Genomic DNA, 23,237 nt, shown 5'->3' on the forward strand with positions numbered 1-23,237 from the left:
CCATAGCTCCCTGTGCGTTCCAAGCCTCCTCCTTCCTCTCCTCCTCTGCGGATCTGCCGCCTTCACCATGACGAAGGGGCAGACGAACAAGCTCGAGTCGTAGAAGAAGAAGAAGAAGGCGGCGGCCCCTGCTCAGTGGCGACAGCGAGCACTACCGGCGGGTTGGATCCAGGGGGATTTCCTCCCCTCCACGGTGACGGCGGACGACCTGGTGGAGCTGGTGGAGCAAGGCATGATTGCCAACAAGTCGTGGAGGCTGCCGGCGGAGGGTGAGACGGAGCCGGCGCCGCAGGAGGGAGAGCGCGTCTTGCTGCTCAGCCACGTGTACAGGGGCTTCTCCTTGCCTCCCCACCCCTTCTTTAGAGGTATTATGAATCACTTCGGGGCGCATCTCCATCTTTTTCCTCCCAACGCGATAGCCCATTTCGCCGCATTCGTCACTCTGTGCGAGTGCTTTATTGGATGTCCCCCCATTGGGGGCTCTTTAAGTACATCTTCTCCGCTAGGTCTCAGACTGTCAAAAAGCTTAGCCAGTCGGACGATAAAACCCATCTCCTCCAGCTCTGCGGGGGCTTAGGCTTCCAAAAGAAAACAAAGAGTAGCTATCCCCCTCTCCAGCTGTCCGAGTCAGTTAGGAACTGGCAGTCGACCTGGTTCTACTGCCAGGACATAGCTTGTCCGAATGCCGCGACTGGGTTGCCGCCCTTTAGCCTAGACCGTCCGGCCCCTCCCAGGCAGCTTGCGCTCTCAAAGTTGGAAAAGATCCAGATCCAACCTCTGGTCGACGCGCTGATAGCTGTCGTCCGCAAGGGAGTCACCGGCACAGATTTGCTGGAGACTTTTCTGGGTCGGCGCATCCAGCCGCCGCAAGCCCGACACCACGCCATGTGGCACTACGTGGGGCCCGAGGATTCCACTCGGACTCATCCAGAGTGCGTGACCGGGGAGACCATGACAGCGTGGGTCCGCGGCATTACAGGCGCATGCAACAACCCCCAAGGAGCCCGGCGAGTGAGGCCCTTCCGCGCCGACAATCCTCCTCCGAATGAGGTGAGTGCATCTTGTCGAGTGCCTTCAATCTTCTTAGATCTATCATTTTTCTTGTATCACCGCCTGACGTTCGACGTTGCTGACTGTGTTTTGTATAGGAGTGGACCAATTGGCATTCTCCCGTCTCGAACGGGAATCCCGCTGAGGAAGAGGAGGGCAGCCAGGAGGGCAGCGTGGATAGCGCCGACTACGTCTCCGACAGTGGGGAGATGGAGGAGGAGACTGAAGAGGAGGAGGGGGAGGTTGGGGAGCAGAGCTCGCCACCTCCACCATCAGAGCCTCGAACTAAGCGCCATCACGAACCCGCGGCTCCGCCGGCTCCTCCAGCAGCTCCGAGTGCTCCGCGTGCTTGTCCCGTGGCTCCGAGTGCTCCGCCAGCTCCTCCCGTGGCTCCGAGTGCTCGGAGCGTGAAGAGGACCAGGGACGCTGCTGCCGAGCCCACGGACCAACCATCCAAGGTGGCCAAACCGAGTGGGTCCAAGCCTCGGAAAGCTTTGCCTTGGATGAGGATCGTTGTTCCAGTTGCCTCAGCGTAAGTGTCTTGTTCTCCCATCTTCTTTCAGTATTTGATTGAACTCATGCTTATCGGTCGAGTGGATTTTACTCGACAGAGCTGCTACCTCCGCCACCTCTCTGCCGCGCCAGGACAATGATCCCATGGATATGGATAACGCTGCCACATCCCAGCAAGGTACGTTGTGACGACTCCGAGAGTTTGCATTATTGTTTCGCGAGTGCTGTCTTTAATCTTTCCCTTTTTCTGCAACCTCATGTTGTTCAGTCGGGCTTCCTTCGGAGGTGATTCATCTGGAGGAGGACGACCAAATGGGATCAGGGCCAACTTTGGCGCCTGTCCTTGAGGTTGTTCCATCTGCTGCTGCTCCCACCATGGACGCGCCGCCGACCGAGCCGATGCCGTCGACTGATGCGGTGCCCCTCGCGGCGGAACTGACTGGAGCGGGACTTGGGATGCCCAAGGAGTCTTCTGTCATGCCACGTCCATCGACCGTCCAGTACGACACCCGACACCTCCCGGAAGACCAAGTGGGAGCCGCCAAGGAGGCCATGGTGCAGGTGGAGTTGATGGTGGGTGATGCCAAGGGAGCGTACGACTCCATCGCGTCTTTGTACAAGAGAAGCTTGGAGCTCCGAGACGACATCCGAGTAAGTGCGCTAGTAAGTGTTTACTTTCCTCTTGTAACCCACTGGGGGTTTAAGTGATATACTCGGATACACTAGGATTATTTTGCAGTGGGTTCACTCAGAGTGAACCCAGTGGGTGTAGTCCCCGAGACTTCTGTCGAGTGCTTGCACCGGCCATTGTCTTTATATGTATTTCCCGTTATCTGAGCAGATCAGAGCTGGTCTGCCCGAATATTACCAGTGGGGGCACTCGGAGTGCATCCACTGGATGTAGTCCCCGAGAGTAGTGTTACTCAGGTCGGGTAATAACATTCTCGTAGATTTGTCTGTTTGTCATGTAGCTCAATAGGGCCGGCCTGTTCGAGCTTCATGCCAGTGGGGTCACTCTTAGTGAACCCACTGGGTGTAGTCCCCGAGACCGCTGTCGAGTGCTTGCATCGGCAGGGGTCTGAAGAACTTTGAGCTTTGTTTGTTTTCCTTGTTGAATGTGTCTGAGCTTCCCTTTGCGCTGATTTGGCAGAAGACTTGCGAAATGGGATCTGCGTAGAATGCTCTGAAGGCTGGAAAGGTTCAGCTTGCTGTGGAATTGGAGGCGGCTGTGAATGACTTGGCTGGTGTGAAGGGGGCTCTTGCTGACCGATAGAAGTCTTTGGAGGAGTCCCGAGAGACCAACAAGGCATTGGTGGCCGAAATTGAGAAAATGGGCAAGCAAATAACTGAACTGATGGGTCAGATGAAGGTGATGAACCGTCGATGCTTTTCGCAGGAGAAGTATGTCAATGACTGGGCAAGGAAGATGATTGCACTGCTCGGTGGTAAGCTTTTTGCTGAGTGCTTCTTGACTTTGTAATTCATTCTGCGCTTACTTTCTGCTCGTCTTTTCTTTGCAGATTTTTTTCTGGACGCTGAGGCTGAAGCAGCCGACATTGAACGGTCGGTTGTTCCGAACGTTCCACTCATCGACGAAGCCAATCGGGACATGCTCCGAGTACATATTCGCCTTGGTAGAGTGGGACCTTTCATCGGCCGTCTGAGAGAAGTCATCGGCCAAATCGACAAGGAGCCGTGGCCCGAAGACGATTCCCGGCAGGAAATAGAAGGGTTGATGACTCGGCTGGAGGACGTCCCGAACAGAGTGCAGGCATGGAAGAAGTCTGCCGCTCGTTGTGGTGCGGACGTAGCGCTATCGCTGGTCTGAGTGCACTGCAAGGAAGCTCGCGAAGAAAAGCTGAAGGCGTTGCAGGTCGCCAACTCCAAGAAGCTTCGATTCGGAGATTTCATGGAGACCTTCCTGGAGACAGCCACTCGTATCGCGGACGGGGTCGACCTTGAGACCTTTGTGGAGCCTGCCAGTCCCGGTGCCAGTCCTGATGACGCTTGAAAAACTTTACCTCGGTATGCCGAGTGGTATATGTATCAAACTTTGGCCACTGCTGTTGGCCGTCACATTTGTGGTTCGGTGTGGATAAGCTTGATTCACACCGAGCCGATCCAACTTTGAATTCGAATCGAATATTTTGCTCTTCTTTTGCCAAGTTTTTTTGACACGATTTTGGCTCGTGGTTTTTGTTTGGCGTTTCTTGGTGAAGCCAATGGCAAACATGCGGAGCATGTAATTTTCATTTGTCTTCACATCCACATGAGCCTCAATGAGGGTCTGCTAAGCCTCCGAGTGGATCTCGAGGATACACTCGAAGGAAGCTTTTTTACTTAGGAGATTCTGGATCGTAGCTAAGTCCCCGAGTGCGGCATCTCGTGCGCACTCGGAGTGAGTTGATACTCATGTAGTTGTCAGTTGTCTTCACATCCACATGAGCCTCAATGAGGGTCTGCTAAGCCTCCGAGTGGATATCGAGGATACACTCGAAGGAAGCTTTTTTACTTAGGCGATTCTGGATCGCAGCTAAGTCCCCGAGTGCGGCTTTTCGTGCGCACTCGGAGCGAGTTTTGTACTTAGGCGATTCTGGGTCGCAGCTAAGTCCCCGAGTGCGGCTTTTGGCATGCACTCGGAGTGAGTTTGTACTTAGGTGATTCTGGGTCGCAGCTAAGTCCCCGAGTGCGACTTTTGGCGTACACTCAGAGAGAGTTTTTTACTTAGGCGACTCTGGGTCGCAGCTAAGTCCCCGAGTGCGGCTGTTAGCGCACACTCGGAGCGAGTTTGTACTTAGGCGATTCTGGGTCACAGCTAAGTCTCCGAGTGTGACTTTTAGTGCACACTCGGAACGAGTTTGTACTTAGGTGATTCTGGGTCGCAGCTAAGTCCTCGAGTGCGGCTGTTAGCGCATACTCGGAGAGAGTTTTTTACTTAGGCGACTCTGGGTCGCAGCTAAGTCCCCGAGTGCGGCTGTTAGCGCACACTCGGAGCGAGTTTGTACTTAGGCGATTCTGGGTCGTAGCTAAGTCCCCAAGTGCGGCTGTTAGCGCACACTCGGAGAGAGTTTTTTACTTAGGCGACTCTGGGTCGCAGCTAAGTCCCCGAGTGCGGCTGTTAGCGCACACTCGGAGAGAGTTTTTTACTTAGGCGACTCTGGGTCGCAGCTAAGTCCCCGAGTGCGGCTGTTAGCGCACACTCGGAGAGAGTTTTTTACTTAGGCGACTCTAGGTCGCAGCTAAGTCCCCGAGTGCGGCTGTTAGCGCACACTCGGAGAGAGTTTTTTAGACCGGAGTCTGCAAACGCGGAAGAATTTTGGACCTGCAAAAAATCAGTCTGCTTTGTATTACTTCAATGATACTTGTTCTTTACATTGCCTCCGTCGGCGGTCACGTGTAGAAGCGCTTCAGGAGATCTCCATTCCATGCTCGCGGCTCGTCCGTTTCCCTGTCGAGGTTGTAGAGTCGATATGCTCCATTGTTCAGCACCTTAGAGATGATGAAGGGTCCTTCCCAGGCGGGAGCCAACTTGTGAGGCCTCTGCTGGTCCACTCGGAGCACGAGGTCGCCTGCATGGAATGTGCGACTCCTGACGTGCCGCGCGTGAAATCGCCGCAGATCTTGTTGATAAATTGTTGAGCGAGTCAGTGCCATCTCGCGCTCTTCTTCTAGTAGATCCACTCCGTCTTGCCTGGCTTGCTCTGCTTCGGCTTCGGAGAAGAGTTCGACTCGTGGAGAGTTGTGAAGCAAGTCACTCGGAAGGACCGCCTCTGCTCCATAAACGAGGAAGAACGGGGATCACCCTGTAGATCTATTCGGAGTTGTGCGGAGGCCCCACAACACCGAAGGCAGCTCGGTGACCCATGCGCTGGCGGCATGTCCAACTTCTCGTAGGAGTCGAGGCTTCAACCCTTGAAGAATAAGTCCGTTCGCCTGCTCTGCTTGCCCGTTGGTTTGGGGGTGCGCCACAGATGCAAAATCCACTCGGATACCTTGGCCTGTGCAAAAACCTTTGAATCTGTCCGAGTCAAAGTTTGTGCCATTGTCAGTGATTATGCTATGCGGGACTCCGAATCTGGAGATGATGTCTCTAACAAATTTGATGGCCGTAAGGGCGTCGAGCTTCTTGATGGGATTAGCTTCAATCCACTTGGTGAACTTGTCGACTGCCACCAACAATTGAGTGAATCCCCCTTGGCCTGTTCTGAATGGACCGACCGCATCTAATCCCCACACTGCGAACGGCCAAACAAGAGGGATTGTCTTCAGCGCAGATGTTGGCTTGTGGGACATGTTCGAATAGAACTCACAGCCTTCGCATCGGTCGACCATATCCTTTGCCATTTCATTCGCCTGCAGCCAGAAGAAACCGGCTCTGAATGCTTCGGCGACGATTGCTCTTGAGGAGGCATGATGGCCGCAGGTTCCCGAGTGAATTTCTTCCAGGATCAACTGTCCCTCCTCAGGGGAGATGCATCGCTGAAGGACGCCTGAAATACTTTCCTCGTACAACTGTCCATCAATGAGGGTGAAGGACTTCGACCTGCGGACGATCTGCCTCGCTTGGACTTCGTCCTCTCGTAATTCTTGCCTCAGGATGTACGCAATGAACGACACAGTCCAATCAAGGATGATAGCAAGAATCTCCATGATCAAATCAACCACAGCAGGGACCTTGACTTCAGTCGGATCTGTTGAACTCTTCGGTTGTATCGGTTCCTCTGTAAAAGGATCTTCTTTCACCGAAGGGAGATGTAGGCGCTCGAGGCAGACATCACTCGGGACTGGTCTCCGAGTGGATCCGAGTTTTGCCAACTCATCAGCTGCTTGGTTTTTCAGTCGCGGAACATGGTGAAGTTCCAGACCTTCAAACTTCTTCTCGAGCTTCCTTACTGCGTTGCAGTATGCAGTCATGGTGGGGTTCCTGACATCCCACTCCTTCATCACTTGATTAACCTCCAAATCTGAATCGCCATAGACCATCAGGCGACGGACGCCGAGTGAGATGGCCATGCGCAATCCATAAAGGAGAGCTTCATACTCTGCCTCATTGTTGGAGGAATCGAAATGTATCTGCAACACATACTTAAGTTTATCACCTTTCGGCGATATGATTACTACGCCAGCGCCGGAGCCATTCAACATCTTGGACCCATCGAAGAACATAGTCCAATGAGCCGAGTAGATGTGAGTCGGTTGCTGCTGTTCTACCCATTCTTCTATGAAGTCAGCCAGAGTTTGAGACTTTATAGCCTTCTTGGCTTCGAACTTGATGTCGCAGTATAACATCTCCATAGCCCACTTCGCCACTCGGCCTGATGCGTCTCGATTGTGGAGGATTTCCGACAACGGAGCATCAGAAACGACAGACACCGAGTGGTCTTGGAAATAACGAGCCACCTTCTTCACAGTCATGTAAATCCCGTAAATAAGCTTTTGATAATGGGGATACCTCTGCTTGGAAGGAGTCAGGACTTCGGAGACATAATATACTAGCCGCTGAACCTTGTACGCTTTGCCTTCTTCTTCACGTTCGACTATGAGAACAGTGCTGACGACTTGATTTGTAGCCGCGATGTACAGAAGAAGGGGTTCTTTACTGAGAGGGACAGTAAGAACCGGTTGGGTGGAAAGCAGGGCTTTGAGGTCATCGTATGCAATTTGGGCTTCGTCTGTCCACTCGAAAGTATCGGATTTCTTCATGAGTCGGTACAGAGGTAACGCCTTTTCGCCGAGTCGAGCGATAAACGTGCTCAAAGCCGCTAGGCAACCTGTGAGCCTTTGAACATCATGTATTCTGACCGGCCGCTCCATTCAGACGATGGTCCCGATCTTTTCGGGGTTGACATCGATCCCTCGTTCGGAAACGAAGAAACCGAGTAACTTTCCGCTGGGAACACCGAATGAACACTTGGCAGGGTTGAGCTTGATATCGTACCTACGAAGGTTGGCGAATGTTTCTGCCAAGTCAGTCAGCAGGTCGGAACCTTTGCGTGACTTGACTACGATATCATCCATATATTCCTCCACATTCCGGCCGATCTGGTCAAGGAGGCATTTTTGGATCATGCACATGAAAGTTGCTCCTGCATTCTTCAAACCGAATGGCATAGTGATGTAGTAGAAACACCCGAATGGGGTGATGAAGGCTGTTTTTAATTCATCCGGACCATACAGACGGATCTGATGATAGCCCGAATAGGCATCAAGGAATGATAAACGCTCGCAACCCGCAGTTGAATCGACAATTTGATCAATGCGGGGGAGCGGGAAATGATCTTTCGGGCAGACCTTATTGAGTTGTTTGAAGTCGATGCACATACGGAGGGACTTTTCTTTCTTGGGCACTATGACAACATTGGCGAGCCACTCGGAGTGGTGTACCTCGCGAATGAAGTTGGCTGCCAAAAGTTTAGCCACCTCCTCTCCGATTGCCTTCCTTTTGTGCGCGGCGGACCGACGCAGGCGTTCTCGGACGGGCCGAGCAGCAGGATCCACATGCAGTCGGTGCTCAGCCAACTCCCTGGGTACACCTCGCATGTCAGCGGGCTTCCATGCAAAAATGTCCCAGTTCTCATAGAGGAATTGGATGAGCTCGGCTTCGTATTTTGGATCCAGGGTGGTGGAGATGTTCATCGGGGCGACGGTGTCGTCCGTCGGGTGGATGCTGACTTTCTTCGTGTCGCGCACCGACTAGAATGCGGACTCCAAAGCTGGCTTCTTCAAACGCATCAAGTCAGCGGGGTCGACTGTCTTCTTGTACTCATCCAGCTCGAGGATAGCCATCTGCTGATCGGCAATCCGCGACCCCTGCTGCAGACACTCTTCGGCCCGCTGCCGATTGCGTGTGATCGTGATCACACCTTTGGGACCCGGCATCTTCAGCTTCAAATACACGTAACATGGACGGGCCATGAAACGTGCATACGCCGGACGGCCCAGAATTGCATGGTATGCACTCTGGAAGTCCACCACCTCGAATGTCAGCTTTTCCTTGCGGAAGTTCTTGTCGGAGCCGAAAACGATGTCCAACGCGATCTGGCCGAGTGACTTGGCCTTTCGTCCTGGGACGACTCCGTGGAACTGCATGCTGCTCTCGCTAAGTTTGGACATCGGAATGCCCATCCCCTTGAGAGTGTCGGCGTACATGATGTTCAAGACACTGCCGCCATCCATGAGGACTTTGCGCAGTCGGACTCCTTCCACCACCGGGTCGACTACCAGAGCCTGCCTCCCCGGGGTGGGCATGTGTGCTGGATGATCCGACTGATCAAAGGTGATCGCAGTCTGAGACCATTTGAGGAACGTGGGGTTGATTGGGGTGGCCATGTTCACCTCCCTGTTCACCAGCTTCAATCGACTCTTGCTTTCCACGTCAACAAAAATCATCAATGTTGCATGGACTTGGGGGAACGGATCCTCCTTGTCCTCATCATCCCGCTCGTTGTCCTTTTCACTCGGTTGCCCTTCGCCGAACCCTTGCATCAGGAGGCGACATTGCCGAGTGGTGTGCTTCGGGAATATGGCGTTGCCTTCTTCATTCATCTTCGTGTGGATTGGACATGGCTGATCCAGGATGGAGTTTTCGAACTGCTTCTTCTTGGGGGTGTATTGAGCTTTCCCCTTGCCCTTGAACTTGGCATTGGTAACGGCTGCTGCCTCTGCCTGCGGAGTGGACGGAGCTTTCTGCTTTTGCTTCCGATTGCTGTTCCCATCTCCATCGGCGACTGCCTTGTGCTTGCCGCTACGTATGCGATCCTCTTCTTTGCCATTTTCATAGCATGCGACTATATCCATCATCTTGCTCATGGAGATGTCGCCTGTCCGACGGAACTTCAGGTATAGATCTCTGTAACGCATGCCTGCCTTGAAGGCGCAGACTGCTTGATGCTCTGTGACGTTCTCCACCGTGTGGTAGAGGGTCATCCAGCGCTGCATGAAATCGCGCAGGGGCTCATTCTGCTTCTGGACGCAGTGCTGGAGCTCCATGAGACTAGCAGGGCGTTTGCACGTGCCCTCGAACGTCCCGATGAACACTCGGGACAGATCTGCCCAACTGTAAATGCTTGCTGGAGCCAACTGGTTCAGCCACGCTCGTGCCGAGCCGTCGAGCATCAAGGGGAGATGTTTCATGGCGACCTGGTCATCCCCGCCACCGATGTGGACCGCCACTCGGTAATCGTCCAGCCACGTTTCTGGCTTGGATTCTCCTGTGAACTTGCTGATCCCCGTCGCCAATCGGAAGTTGGGAGGGATGTCAGCCGAACGGATGGCCCGACTGAAGCACTCGGGCCAGAGACCATGGTCCTGCTTCCACTCGTACGGTCTCTATCATGACCATCACGGTGGGCTCGACTCCTGTCGACCTTCTCTGGGCGATGTACCCTCTTGCATCGGGCCTTGGATCATACGTGTCACCGACTGAACGCCGATCATCGTGATGTCGGCACCCGTAAGGGCCACCCCGTGAAGGGGTGCATGAACGGCGACGATCTTCGGGATTCGTGGAACGGCTGCCCCCTCTGCGTCGCTGATGAGAGTGGGGGCTGTAAACCGACCGATGCGTGTTCGCGTGAAGAGAACTGTTGTGGATCCTGTTGTGCGACTGGGAGACTGCCGAATTCTGCTGCTGCGCCGTGTGCAACAGGGCACGAATCTGCTCGATCCCTCTACCAGCCTCTGAATCAGTCGGTTGGAGGGAGTCGGCTATCTTGGCAGCGGCAGCCAGGTTGAGGACGGGTGTGCGGAACACGTCCACGTTGCTCTGACGAGTGCGTCGACTGGCAGAACGGTGGGGTTGACGGCGAGCGCCGGACGATTCGCCGACCTCGTGCTCGTTCCGACCAGTACGGTGGGGACTTTCATGGGAATTGGCCATGAGAACTTCGGCTGCAGGCCCGCGACCCAAGTACTCGGAAGGTAACTCAGTCGGAACTGAGTCCAAGCACTAGGACGACGGCGCGACCACAACTGACTCGAGGACCGCCACTTGAGAAGACACGCTGTGTCGCGCCTGGGCGTTTCGCACCCAACGCTGAAGCCGCGGACGGCGGGACCGCTTGTTGCGGCGCGTGACGGGGGCGAAGGTCGACACCGGGGCCGACTGCTGGAGAAGAAGGACGCCGCGGGCACCGGCACGGAAGTGCGTAGCCCCGCGATTGGGGAGCGCCTCGACGTCGAGAGACGCATCTCGAAGCCATACCGAATCGTCGATGATGAAGGAGAGTGCGCCGAAGAGGATCTCACGACCCATGCATAAATCTCCGCCGAACGACATGATGAAAGGTGAAGTTGCAAACTCGCCGGAAGTCGCTTAGATGCCTGCCCCACGGTGGGCGCCAACTGTCGTGGGTATAAGTCTGACAGTAGATGTGTAGGGTACGAAAGGATGGGCAGAGCCTTAGCTACGGCGAGGTTGTATGAGTTCAGGCCCCTCTACGGTGGAGGTAAAAGCCTTACGTCTCAGTGCTCTTGGGAGCTTAGTGTGGAGTGGAACATGGGATTACAGTAAATGCCAACCCCTCCACCAGTGGGGAAGAGCGGCTTATATAGAGTGCGCTGCCTTCCACAACGGCCCGGTTGACAGGGGTGGAGTAGTGGCGAATAAATGCCTACGTTACAGGTAACGTATGCCTTAAATGCTAATAATGGTGTATGAAAATGTACGACCGTTGCCCTCCTGGGAGGTTACGATGTACAGAGTGGAATTCAGTCGGTACGATAAATATGCTCCGAATGCTCGTCACCGACTGGATGATGGGGGGTCCTTAGTTCAGTCGGAACTGTCTAAGGGCCTTTCCCTCTATGAAGGGTAGTCCTTGGGTAGGACCTATAGGGCAGGCCTATGACCCTACCCTGGGACTATAACCCCATCAGGTACTTTTCTTGATGATCTTGGTATAAGTGAGAGACTGAGCCTTGTTCCAGAACGGACGCCCAGCAAGAGCCTCGTCCTGAGGAAAGCAATAGGGATCCTTCTTATGAAAAACCACAAACTTTTCATGAGTCATATGTAGAGGCTCTTTGGGACCCTTCTTCTTGCTGATACTCTTCTTCAAAGACTGCCTCTACGGTTGAGTACTAGAACCAGCCGTTGCCTCATCAGAAATGCATGGTCGGTTGGATCCACGATGAGGGTTCACGCGACGAGCAAATGGAGGAGAGCTACCATCACCTGGAACTCACAAGATGATTGACAAGAAAAATAGGTGTAAAAGGACTGCATAAGTCAAAGAATCAAACAAAATAGAATAGATAGATGTAGAGGAAAAACTGGGTTCTGTTGCTTGGGCGATAGTACCGTAGGGGCACGAGAGGTACTTCCGCCACAATGGTAGTATCACTCGTGCATAGGCGGTAGTGCCGCCCAGGTGGCAGAAAACATCCATGACAATGGGGACGGCAGTGCGAAGCCCTAGACCCCAATTTTCTGATACCTCTACCTAATCTATTACAACTAGTATCCATCACACATCCCTCTCATGCCACGAGAAAGAAAAGTAGACATGGAATCCTCATGCATTGTGTTGGAATTATGCCCTAGAGGAAATAATGAATATAGTTATTATTATGATTCGTGTATCAAGATAATTGTTTGTTATCCATGCTATAATTGTATTGAATGAAGACTTATATACATGTGTGGATACATAGACAAAACACTGTCCCTAGAAAGCCTCTAGTTGGCTAGCCAGTTGATCAAAGATAGTCAGGGTCTTCTGACTATGTACAAGGTGTTGTTGCTTGATAACTGGATCACGTCATTAGGAGAATCACGTGATGGACTAGACCCAAACTAATAGACGTAGCATGTAGATCGTGTCATTTTGTTGCTACTGTTTTCTGCGTGTCAAGTATTTGTTCCTATGACCATGAGATCATATAACTCACTGACACCGGAGGAATGCTTTGTGTGTATCAAACGTCGCAACGTAACTGGGTGACTATAAAGATGCTCTGCAGGTATCTCCGAAGGTGTTCGTTGAGTTAGTAAGGATCGAGAGTGGGATTTGTCACTCCGTATGACGGAGAGGTATCTTGGGGCCCACTCGGAGACTTGCAAGCAATGTAACTTAGTGTAAGTTGCAGGATCTTGTATTACGGAACGAGTAAAGAGACTTGCCGGTAAACGAGATTGGAATAGGTATGGGATACTGACGATCGAATCTCGGGCAAGTAACATACCGAAGGACAAAGGGAATGACATACGGGATTATATGAATCCCTGGCACTGAGGTTCAAACGATAAGATCTTCGTAGAATATGTGTGATCCAATATGGGCATCCAGGTCCCGCTATTGGATATTGACCGAGGAGTCACTTGAGTCATGTCTACATAGTTCTCGAACCCGCAGGGTCTGCACACTTAAGGTTCGACGTTGTTTTATGCGTATTTGAGTTGTATGGTTGGTTACCGAATGTTGTTCGGAGTCCCGGATGAGATCACGGACGTCACGAGGGTTTCCTGAATGGTCCGGAAACGAAGATTGATATATAGGATGACCTCATTTGATTATTGGAAGGTTTTCATAGTTACGGGAATGTACCGGGAATGACGAATGGGTTCCACGTGTTCACCGGAGGGGGGGGGCAGCCCACCCCGGGGAAGCCCATAGGCCTTGGGGGTGGCGCACCAGCCCTTGGTGGGCTGGTGGGACAGCCCAAGAAGGCCCTATGCGCCATAGATAGAAAATCAAAGAGAAAAGAAAAAAAAGGAGGTGGGAATGAAGAGAAGGACTCCACCTTCCAATCCTAGTTGGACTAGGATTGGAGGAGGACTCCTCCTCCCTTGGTGGCGCAGCCCTTGGGGCTCCTTGAGCCTCAAGGCAAGCCTCCCCTCCCCTCCTCCTATATATATGGAGCTATTAGGGCTGATTTGAGACGACTTTTGCCACGGCAGCCCGACCACATACCTCCACGGTTTTACCTCTAGATCGCGTTTCTACGGAGGTCGGGCGGAGCCCTGCTGAGATTAGATCACCACCAACCTCCAGAGCGCCGTCACGCTACCGGAGAACTCATCTACCTCTCCGTATCTCTTGCTGGATCAAGAAGGCCGAGATCATCGTCGAGTTGTACGTGTGCTGAACGCGGAGGTGCCGTTCGTTCGGTACTAGATCGTAGGACGGATCGCGGGACGGTTCGCGGGGCGGATCGAGGGACGTGAGGACGTTCCACTACATCAACCGCGTTTCTTAACGCTTCTGCTGTGCGATCTACAAGGGTACGTAGATCAGAAATCCCCTCTCGTAGATGGACATCACCATGATAGTTCTTCGTGCGCGTAGGAAATTTTTTGTTTCCCATGCGACGTTCCCCAAAAGTGGCATCATGAGCTAGGTTCATGCGTAGATGTATTCTCGAGTAGAACACAAAAGTTTTTGTGGGCGGTGATGTGCGTTTTGCTGCCCTCCTTAGTCTTTTCTTGATCCCGCGATATTGTTGGATCGAAGCGGCTCGGACCGACATTACTCGTACGCTTACGAGAGACTGGTTTCATCGCTACGAGTAACTCCGTTGCTCAAAGATGACCGGCGAGTGTCGGTTTCTCCAACTTTAGTTAAATCGGATTTGACCGAGGAGGTCCTTGGATAAGGTTAAATAGCAATTCATATATCTCCGTTGTGGTGTTTGCGTAAGTAAGATGTGATCCTACTAGATACCCATGGTCACCACGTAAAACATGCAACATCAAATTAGAGGACGTCTAACTTGTCTTTGCAGGGTATGCTTATGATGTGATATGGCCAACGATGTGATGTAATATATTGGATGTATGAGATGATCATGTTGTAATAGATAATATCGACTTGCACGTCGATGGTACGGCAACCAGCAGGAGACATAGGGTTGTCTTTAAACTAACGTTTGTGCTTGCAGATGCGTTTACTATTTTGCTAGGATGTAGCTTTAGTAGTAATAGCATGAGTAGCACGACAACCCCGATGGCGACACGTTGATGGAGATCATGGTGTGGCGCCGGTGACAAGAAGATCGTGCCGGTGCTTTGGTGATGGAGATCAAGGAGCACATGATGATGGCCATATCATGTCACTTATGAATTGCATGTGATGTTAATCCTTTTATGCACCTTATTTTGCTTAGAACGACGGTAGCATTATGAGGTGATCTCTCATTAAAATTTCAAGACGAAATTGTGTTCTCCCCGACTGTGCACCATTGCTATAGTTCGTCGTCTCGAGACACCACGTGATGATCGGGTGTGATAGACTCAACGTTCACATACAACGGGTGCAAAACAGTTGCACACGCGGAACACTCGGGTTAAGCTTGACGAGCCTAGCATGTGCAGACATGGCCTCGGAACACATGAGACCGAAAGGTCGATGATGAATCATATAGTTGATATGATTAGCATAGGGATGCTTATCACTGAAACTATACTCAACTCACATGATGATCGGACTTGAGCTAGTGTAAGTGGGTCATGAACCACTCAAATGACTAGAGAGATGTATTTTTTGAGTGGGAGTTTAGCAAATAATTTGATTAAATTAAACTCTAATTATCTTGAACATAGTCTAAGTCCACTTTGAATATATTTGTGTTGTAGATCATGGCTCATGCGACAGTCACCCTAAATTTTAATACGTTCCTAGAGAAAGCTAAGTTGAAAGATGATGGAAGCAACTTTGTAGACTAGGCTCGTAATCTTAAGTTGATCCTACAAGCTGGGAAGAAGGATTAAGTCCTTAATGCTGCGCTAGGAGATGAACCACCCGCTACAACTGACCAAGATGTTAAGAACGCTTGGTTAACACGTAAGGAGGACTACTCAGTAGTTCAATGTGCAGTCTTGTATGGCTTAGAGCCGGGACTTCAACGTCGCTTTGAGCGTCATGGAGCATATGAGATGTTCCAGGAGTTGAAGTTTATCTTTCAGAAGAACGCCCAGATCGAGAGGTATGAGACCTCCGATAAATTCTATGCTTGCAAGATGGAGGAGAATTCGTCTGTCAGTGAACATGTGCTCAAAATGTCTGGGTACTCAAACCGTCTAGCTGAGCTGGGGATTGAACTCCCGCAAGAGGCTATCACTGACAGAATTCTTCAATCACTGCCGCCAAGCTATAAGGGCTTTGTGTTGAACTAAAACATGCAAGGGATGAACAAGTCACCCGGCGAGTTGTTTGCGATGCTGAAAGTCGTAGAGTCTGAACTCCGTAAAGAGCATCAAGTGTTGATGGTGAATAAGACCACTAGTTTCAAGAGAAACGACAAAGGGAAGAAGGGTAATTCAAAGAAGAGCGGCAAGTCTGTTGCCAATCCGACGAAGAAACCCAAAGCTGGACCTAAGCCTGAAACAGAGTGCTACTATTGCAAGGGTATGGGTCACTGGAAGCGCAACTGCCCCAAGTATCTCGCTGATAAGAAGGCGGCCAAAGAAAAATCAGGTATATTTGATATACATGTTATTGATGTGTACTTAACCGGCTCTCGTAGTAGTGCATGGGTATTCGATACCGGTTCTGTTGCTCATATTTGCAACTCGAAACAGGAACTGCAGAATAGGTGAAGGCTGGCAAAAGATGAAGTGATGATGCGCGTAGGAAATGGTTCCAAGGTTGATGCAATCGCCGTCGGCACAGTTTCACTTCAGTTACCATCAGGATTAATTATGAACTTGAATAATTGTTATTTAGTGCCTGCGTTGAGCATGAACATTATATCTGGATCTTGTTTATTGCGAGACGGTTACTCTTTTAAGTCAGAGAATAATGGTTGTTCTATTTCTATGAGTAACATCTTTTATGGTAATGCGCCCAATGTGAGAGGATTGTTCATACTGAATCTTGATAGTGATAATACACATATACATAACATTGAGACCAAAAGAGTTAGAGTTAACAATGATAGCGCCATGTTTTTGTGGCACTGCCGCTTAGGTCATATTGGTGTAAAGCGCATGAAGAAACTCCATACCGATGGACTTTTGGAGTCACTTGACTTTGATTCACTTGACACGTGCGAACCATGCCTCATGGGCAAGATGACTAAAACTCCGTTCTTCGGAACAATGGAGCGTGCTAGTGACTTGTTGGAAATCATACATACCGATGTGTGCGGTCCGATGAGCGTGGAGGCACGCGACGGATATCGTTATTTTCTCACCTTCACTGACGATTTGAGTAGATATGGTTATGTCTACTTAATGAAGCACAAGTCTGAAACATTTGAAAAGTTCAAGCAATTTCAGAGTGAAGTTGAAAATCATCATAACAAGAAGATCAAGTTCCTACGGTCTGATCGTGGGGGTGAATATCTGAGTTTCGAGTTTGGTGCTCACTTAAGATAATGTGGAATTGTTTCACAGTTGACACCGCCTGGAACACCACAGCGTAATGGTGTGTCCGAACATCGTAATCGTACTTTATTAGAGATGGTGCGATCTATGATGTCTCTTACCGATTTCCCGTTATTGTTTTGGGTTTATGCATTAGACACAGCTGCATTCACATTAAATTGGGCACCATCAAAATCCGTTGAGACGACACCATACGAACTGTGGTATGGCAAAAGGCCAAAGTTGTCGTTTCTTAAAGTTTGGGGATGTGATGCTTATGTCAAAAAGCTTCAGCCTGAAAAGCTGGAACCCAAAGCGGAAAAGTGCATCTTCATAGGTTACTCAAAAGAGACAGTTGGGTACACCTTCTATCTCAAATCCGAGGGCAAAGTGTTTGTTGCTAAAAACAGTGCTTTTCTCGAGAAGGAGTTTCTCGAGAGAGAATTGAGTGGGAGGAAGATAGAACTTGATGAGGTTGTCGAACCTCTCATCCCTCTGGATGGTGGCGCAGGGCAAGGGGAAACCCCTGTCGTTGCGATGCCGGTTGAGGAGGAAGTTAATGATGATGATCATGAAACTCCGGTTCAAGTTCTTGTCGAACCGCGCAGGTCGACGAGACCACGTGCTGCTCCAGAGTGGTACGGTAATCCCGTTTTGTCAATCATGTTGTTAGACAACAATGAACCTACAAATTATGAAGAAGCAATGGTGGGCCCAGATTCCAACAAATGGCTGGAGGCCATGAAGTCCGAGATAAGATCCATGTATGAAAACAAGGGGTGGACATTGGAAGTACTACCTGAGGGCCGCAAGGCTATTCAGAACAAATGGATCTTTAAGAAGAAGACGGACGCTGACAGCAATGTGACCGTTTATAAAGCTCGACTTGTGGCAAAGGGTTTTTCACAAGTTTAAGGAGTTGACTACGATGAGACATTCTCACCTGGAGCGATGCTTAAGTCCGTCAGAATCATGTTAGCAAGAGCTGCAATTTTCGATTATGAAATCTGGCAGATGGATGTCAAAACGGCGTTCCTTAATGGTTTCCTTAAGGAACAGTTGTATATGATGCAACCCGAAGGTTTTGTCGATCCTAAAAATGCTAACAAGGTATGCAAGCTCCAGCGATCCATTTATGGACTGGTGCAAGCATCTCGGGGTTGGAATAAACGCTTTGATGAGGTGATCAAAGCATTTGGGTTTATAAAAGTGGTTGGAGAATCTTGTATTTACAAGGAAGTGAGTGGGAGCTCTGTGGCGTTTCTAATATTATATGTGGATGACATATTACTGATTGGAAACAACTTAGAGTTTTTGGAGAGCATAAAGGATTACTTGAATAAAAGTTTCTCTATGAAGGACCTAGGAGAAGCTGCTTACATTCTAGGCATTAAGATCTACAAGGATAGATCGAAACGCCTGATAGGACTTTCACAAAGCACATACCTTGATAAAGTTTTGAAGAGGTTCAAAATGGAACAGTCCAAGAAAGGGTTCTTACCAGTTTTACAAGGTACGAGATTGAGTAAGACTCAGTGCCCAACAACTAATAAAGATAGAGAGCATATGAGCACCGTACCCTATGCTTCAGCCATAGGATCTATCATGTATGCAATGCTGTGCACAAGACCGGACATTAGCCTGGCCATAAGTATGGCAGGCAGGTTCCAGAGTAATCCAGGAGTGGATCACTGGACGACGGTCAAGAATATCCTGAAGTACCTGAAAAGGACTAAGGAGATGTTTCTCGTGTATGGAGGTGACGAAGAGCTCGTCGTAAAGGGTTACATCGATGCAAGCTTTGACACAGATCCGGACGACTCTAAGTTGCAGACCGGATACGTATTTATTCTTAATGGGGGTGCGGTAAGCTGGTGCAGTTCCAAGCAAAGCATCGTAGCTGATTCTACATGTGAAGCGGAGTACATGGCTGCCTCGGAGGCGGCTAAGGAGGGTGTCTGGATGAAGCAGTTCAAGACGGATCTTGAAGTGGTGCCAAGCGCACTGAATCCAATAACCTTGTTCTGTGACAACACGGGTGCCATTGCCTTAGCAAAGGAACCACGGTTTCATAAGAAGACCAGACACATCAAACGACGCTTCAACCTCATCCGCGACTACGTCGAAGGGGAGGACGTAAATATATGCAAAGTGCACACGGATCTGAATGTAGCAGACCCGCTGACTAAACCTCTTCCACGGGCAAAGCATGATCAACACCAGAACTGTATGGGTGTTAGATTTATTACAATGTAATTCACATGGTGATGTGAGGGCTAGATTATTGACTCTAGTGCAAGTGGGAGACTGTTGGAATTATGCCCTAGAGGCAATAATAAATATAGTTATTATTATAATTCCTGTATCAAGATAATCGTTTATTATCCATGCTATAATTGTATTGAATGAAGACTTATATACATGTGTGGATACATAGACAAAACACTGTCCCTAGCAAGCCTCTAGTTGGCTAGCCAGTTGATCAAAGATAGTCAGGGTCTTCTGACTATGTACAAGGTGTTGTTGCTTGATAACTGGATTACGTCATTAGGAGAATCTCGTGATGGACTAGACCCAAACTAATAAACGTAGAATGTAGATCGTGTCATTTTGTTGCTACTTTTTCTGCGTGTCAAGTATTTGTTCCTATGGCCATGAGATCATATAACTCACTGACACCGGATGAATGCTTTGTGTGTATCAAATGTCGCAACATAACTGGGTGACTATAAAGATGCTCTACAGGTATCTCCGAAGGTGTTCGTTGAGTTAGTATGGATCGAGACTGGGATTTGTCACTCCGTATGACGGAGAGGTATCTTGGGGCCCACTCGGTAATACAACATCACACACAAGCCTTGCAAGCAATGTAACTTAGTGTAAGTTGCGGGATCTTGTATTACGGAACGAGTAAAGAGACTTGCCGGTAAACGAGATTGAAATAGGTATGGGATACTGACGATCGAATCTCGGGCAAGTAACATACGGAAGGACAAAGGGAATGACATATGGGATTATATGAATCCCTGGCACTGAGGTTCAAATGATAAGATCTTCGTAGAATATGTGGGATCCAATATGGGCATCCAGGTCCCGCTATTGGATATTGACCGAGGAGTCACTCGGGTCATGTTTACATAGTTCTCGAACCCGCAGGGTCTGCACACTTAAGGTTCGACGTTGTTTTATGCGTATTTGAGTTATATGGTTGGTTACCGAATGTTGTTCAGAGTCCCGGATGAGATCACGGATGTCACGACGGTTTCCTGAATGGTCCGGAAATGAAGATTGATATATAGGATGACCTCATTTGATTACCGGAAGGTTTTCGGAGTTACCGGGAATGTACCGGGAATGACGAATGGGTTCACGTGTTCACCGGAGGGGGGGGGGGGCAGCCCACCCCGGGGAAGCCCATAGGCCTTGGGGGTGGCGCACCAGCCCTTGGTGGGCTGGTGGGACAGCCCAAGAAGGCCCTATGCGCCATAGATAGAAAATCAAAGAGAAAAGAAAAAAAAGGAGGTGGGAAAGTAGAGAAGGACTCCACCTTCCAATCCTAGTTGGACTAGGATTGGAGGAGGACTCCTCCTCCCTTGGTGGCGCAGCCCTTGGGGCTCCTTGATCCTCAAGGCAAGCCTCCCCTCCCCTCCTCCTATATATATGGAGCTATTAGGGCTGATTTGAGACGACTTTTGCCACGGCAGCCCGACCACATACCTCCACGGTTTTACCTCTAGATCGCGTTTCTGCGGAGGTCGGGCGGAGCCCTGCTGAGATTAGATCACCACCAACCTCCGGAGAGCCGTCATGCTGCCGGAGAACTCATCTACCTCTCCGTCTCTCTTGCTGGATCAAGAAGGCCGAGATCATCGTCGAGCTGTACGTGTGCTGAACGCGGAGGTGCCGTCCGTTCGGCACTAGATCGTGGGATGGATCGCGGGACGGTTCGCGGGGCGGATCGAGGGACGTGAGGACGTTCCACTACATCAACCGCGTTTCTTAACGCTTCTGCTGTGCGATCTACAAGGGTACGTAGATGAGAAATCCCCTCTCATAAATGGACATCACCATGATAGGTCTTCGTGCGCGTAGGAAATTTTTTGTTTCCCATGCGACGTTCCCCAAAACATTGCCCTATATCAAGATTCAAAAAACAACACCACAAAGATCAGGGATCGAGGGAAGTACCAGAATCCATGGCACGAGGGAGACGGGGGGAGTGATCTCGCCAAACCAAAAAGTGGAGGGCGGCACGGAATGGGAGATCCGGAGCCGGCCTCCATTGGTGCTCTTGGTTGGCACACAGAGAGAGAGAGTCGAGGGGAGGGTAATTTAATGGGTATGGGGGAATTAGAACTCCCCCTTCCCATTACTTGAACCATCGAGGGACTCCCCATGGTGGCAGTACTGCTGCCCTGCATGGTAGTACCACTGGAGCGGTAGTACCGCGTGCGACCAAAAAGACAGCCACAAAACCAGCAAGATAAGACCTATCTCACTATGCAGTGGAGAGAAGGATGACACACAAACATCTATAAGTTCACTATGCAGTGGAGAGAAGGATGACCACAAGAGTTCAAACACGAAGAAAAACAAATCTTGGAGTGACCTTTTCAATGGCAAGTTCCGAAGAAGTTACCACCATGCCAAGACCCAATACCTTCGAAATCGCATCATCACCAAAAGAGACTTGGGTAGCCACAGATGGGTCGGGATAAACGTCCACCACCATATCCTTGCTTCCAATCATATTATTTGTTGCTCCACTATCAAGCAGCCATGACACTCCACGGGAAGAAAACTCCTACATAAGATCAATGATTGGATTTAGATACCCATTCTTTAATGGGTCCTTTAATGTTAGTAACAAGGATCTTAGGAACCCACATAGACAATTCAATGTACTCGTAAGGGGAACCAACAAATTTAGCAAAGACATTTATATCACTAGGACTACATAAAACATAAGAGGGGTTAAAGTCACCGGCATTGTTGGGAAGGAGGCTCTTTCCCTTATTGGAATTACCACCCTTAGCTTTATCTCCTTTTCATGAGTACCCTCCTCAGCTTTAACAAAGGTTTCCCTAAGAGGAGGAGGTTGCTTGGTCTTGATCTTCTTGTTCTTCTTGGACTTGGGTGCAAACCCAACTCCTTCCTTTGCAACCACTTCCTTATATTGCTCAAAAGGTCATTAAGATTCTTTTCGCCTTGAATGCATGTCACAAGGCCTTTTCTCAAGTTGCTCTTTTTATTTGGCATTCTCCTTCACAGGATGCACATGCTCACAACAAGGGTTAGTAGTATGAGCATTATCAACTAAAACAAAAGGAGACATGTGGCTATTTCCTTAGTGAGTTTTACCTGGAGTTGAACATGCGACTCTTTTAGAGAAGCATGAACACTCTTAAAAGACTTGTGAGCCTTGTCAAGTGTGGAAAACTCTTCCTTAAGTCTATCAAGGTCAACCCCAAGTGCAACCTCTTCGGTTTGGAGCACACGAGTAAGAGTAAGAGCATGATCATGACCCTTTTGTAATTTAGCAAGGTCAACGTTGTGTGACTCCGCAAGGGACAAACAGAGACCTTGCTGTTTCTCAAGAGCAATGGAAAGATCCGCTATCTCATCGGCATAGTCAGGATTATGTCTTTGTAACATAGAGATAGTTTCTTCATGATTTTCAGTTAGTTCACTAGCCTCTCCTAGTTCTTCCAAGAGAGCAACAAAATGCTTCTTGGATTTAGCCTTAACCTTCCTCATGAAACTATCAAATTATTTTTCCTCAACATTTACCTCCTCTTGTTCATCTCTAGTATCCATAGGAGAAGGGGTAGTGGAAATGGTAGTTTTGATGTTTGAGGTTGCCTTGTTGGATGGCTTGGTCATAAGGCACTTGGCAATGCAGTTCTCGTTGGTGTCGTTGAAGAGGGACACCTTTGTTGGAGAGGAGGATGCAATAGTCACTGAGGCCGTTCCATAACATGACCACTTTCGTCATCATCATCATCCTCATCGGAGAGGTACTCTTATTAAGCATACTCTTATTAACATGACCCACTTGAGTTGTTCTTGGAGAAGTTGGACTTTGAGTTTCTCTTTTCTCCAAAATTGCCTTAACAGAAGAGTCATGCGCTCGTGATAAGCATACTTGGTGTCTTCGAGGCAAATTTCCTCTTCTTCTTCATCATCTTCCTTCAAAACAGCCTTGGCCTTCAGAGCAAGGTTGGATGAATCTTTTATTGACCGTTGGACATGAGCTAGAGCATTGTCAGCGGTCTTGTTCAATATGTTCATGGCAATGAACTCATCCAAGACATCACTTGAGGACTCGGAGTGAAAATGTGACCTTTGATGGATGACGGAGGCCATGGAC

This window comes from Hordeum vulgare, chromosome 6H, assembly GCF_904849725.1.
Source record: "Hordeum vulgare subsp. vulgare chromosome 6H, MorexV3_pseudomolecules_assembly, whole genome shotgun sequence".
In the NCBI taxonomy this organism is placed as follows: domain Eukaryota; kingdom Viridiplantae; phylum Streptophyta; class Magnoliopsida; order Poales; family Poaceae; genus Hordeum; species Hordeum vulgare.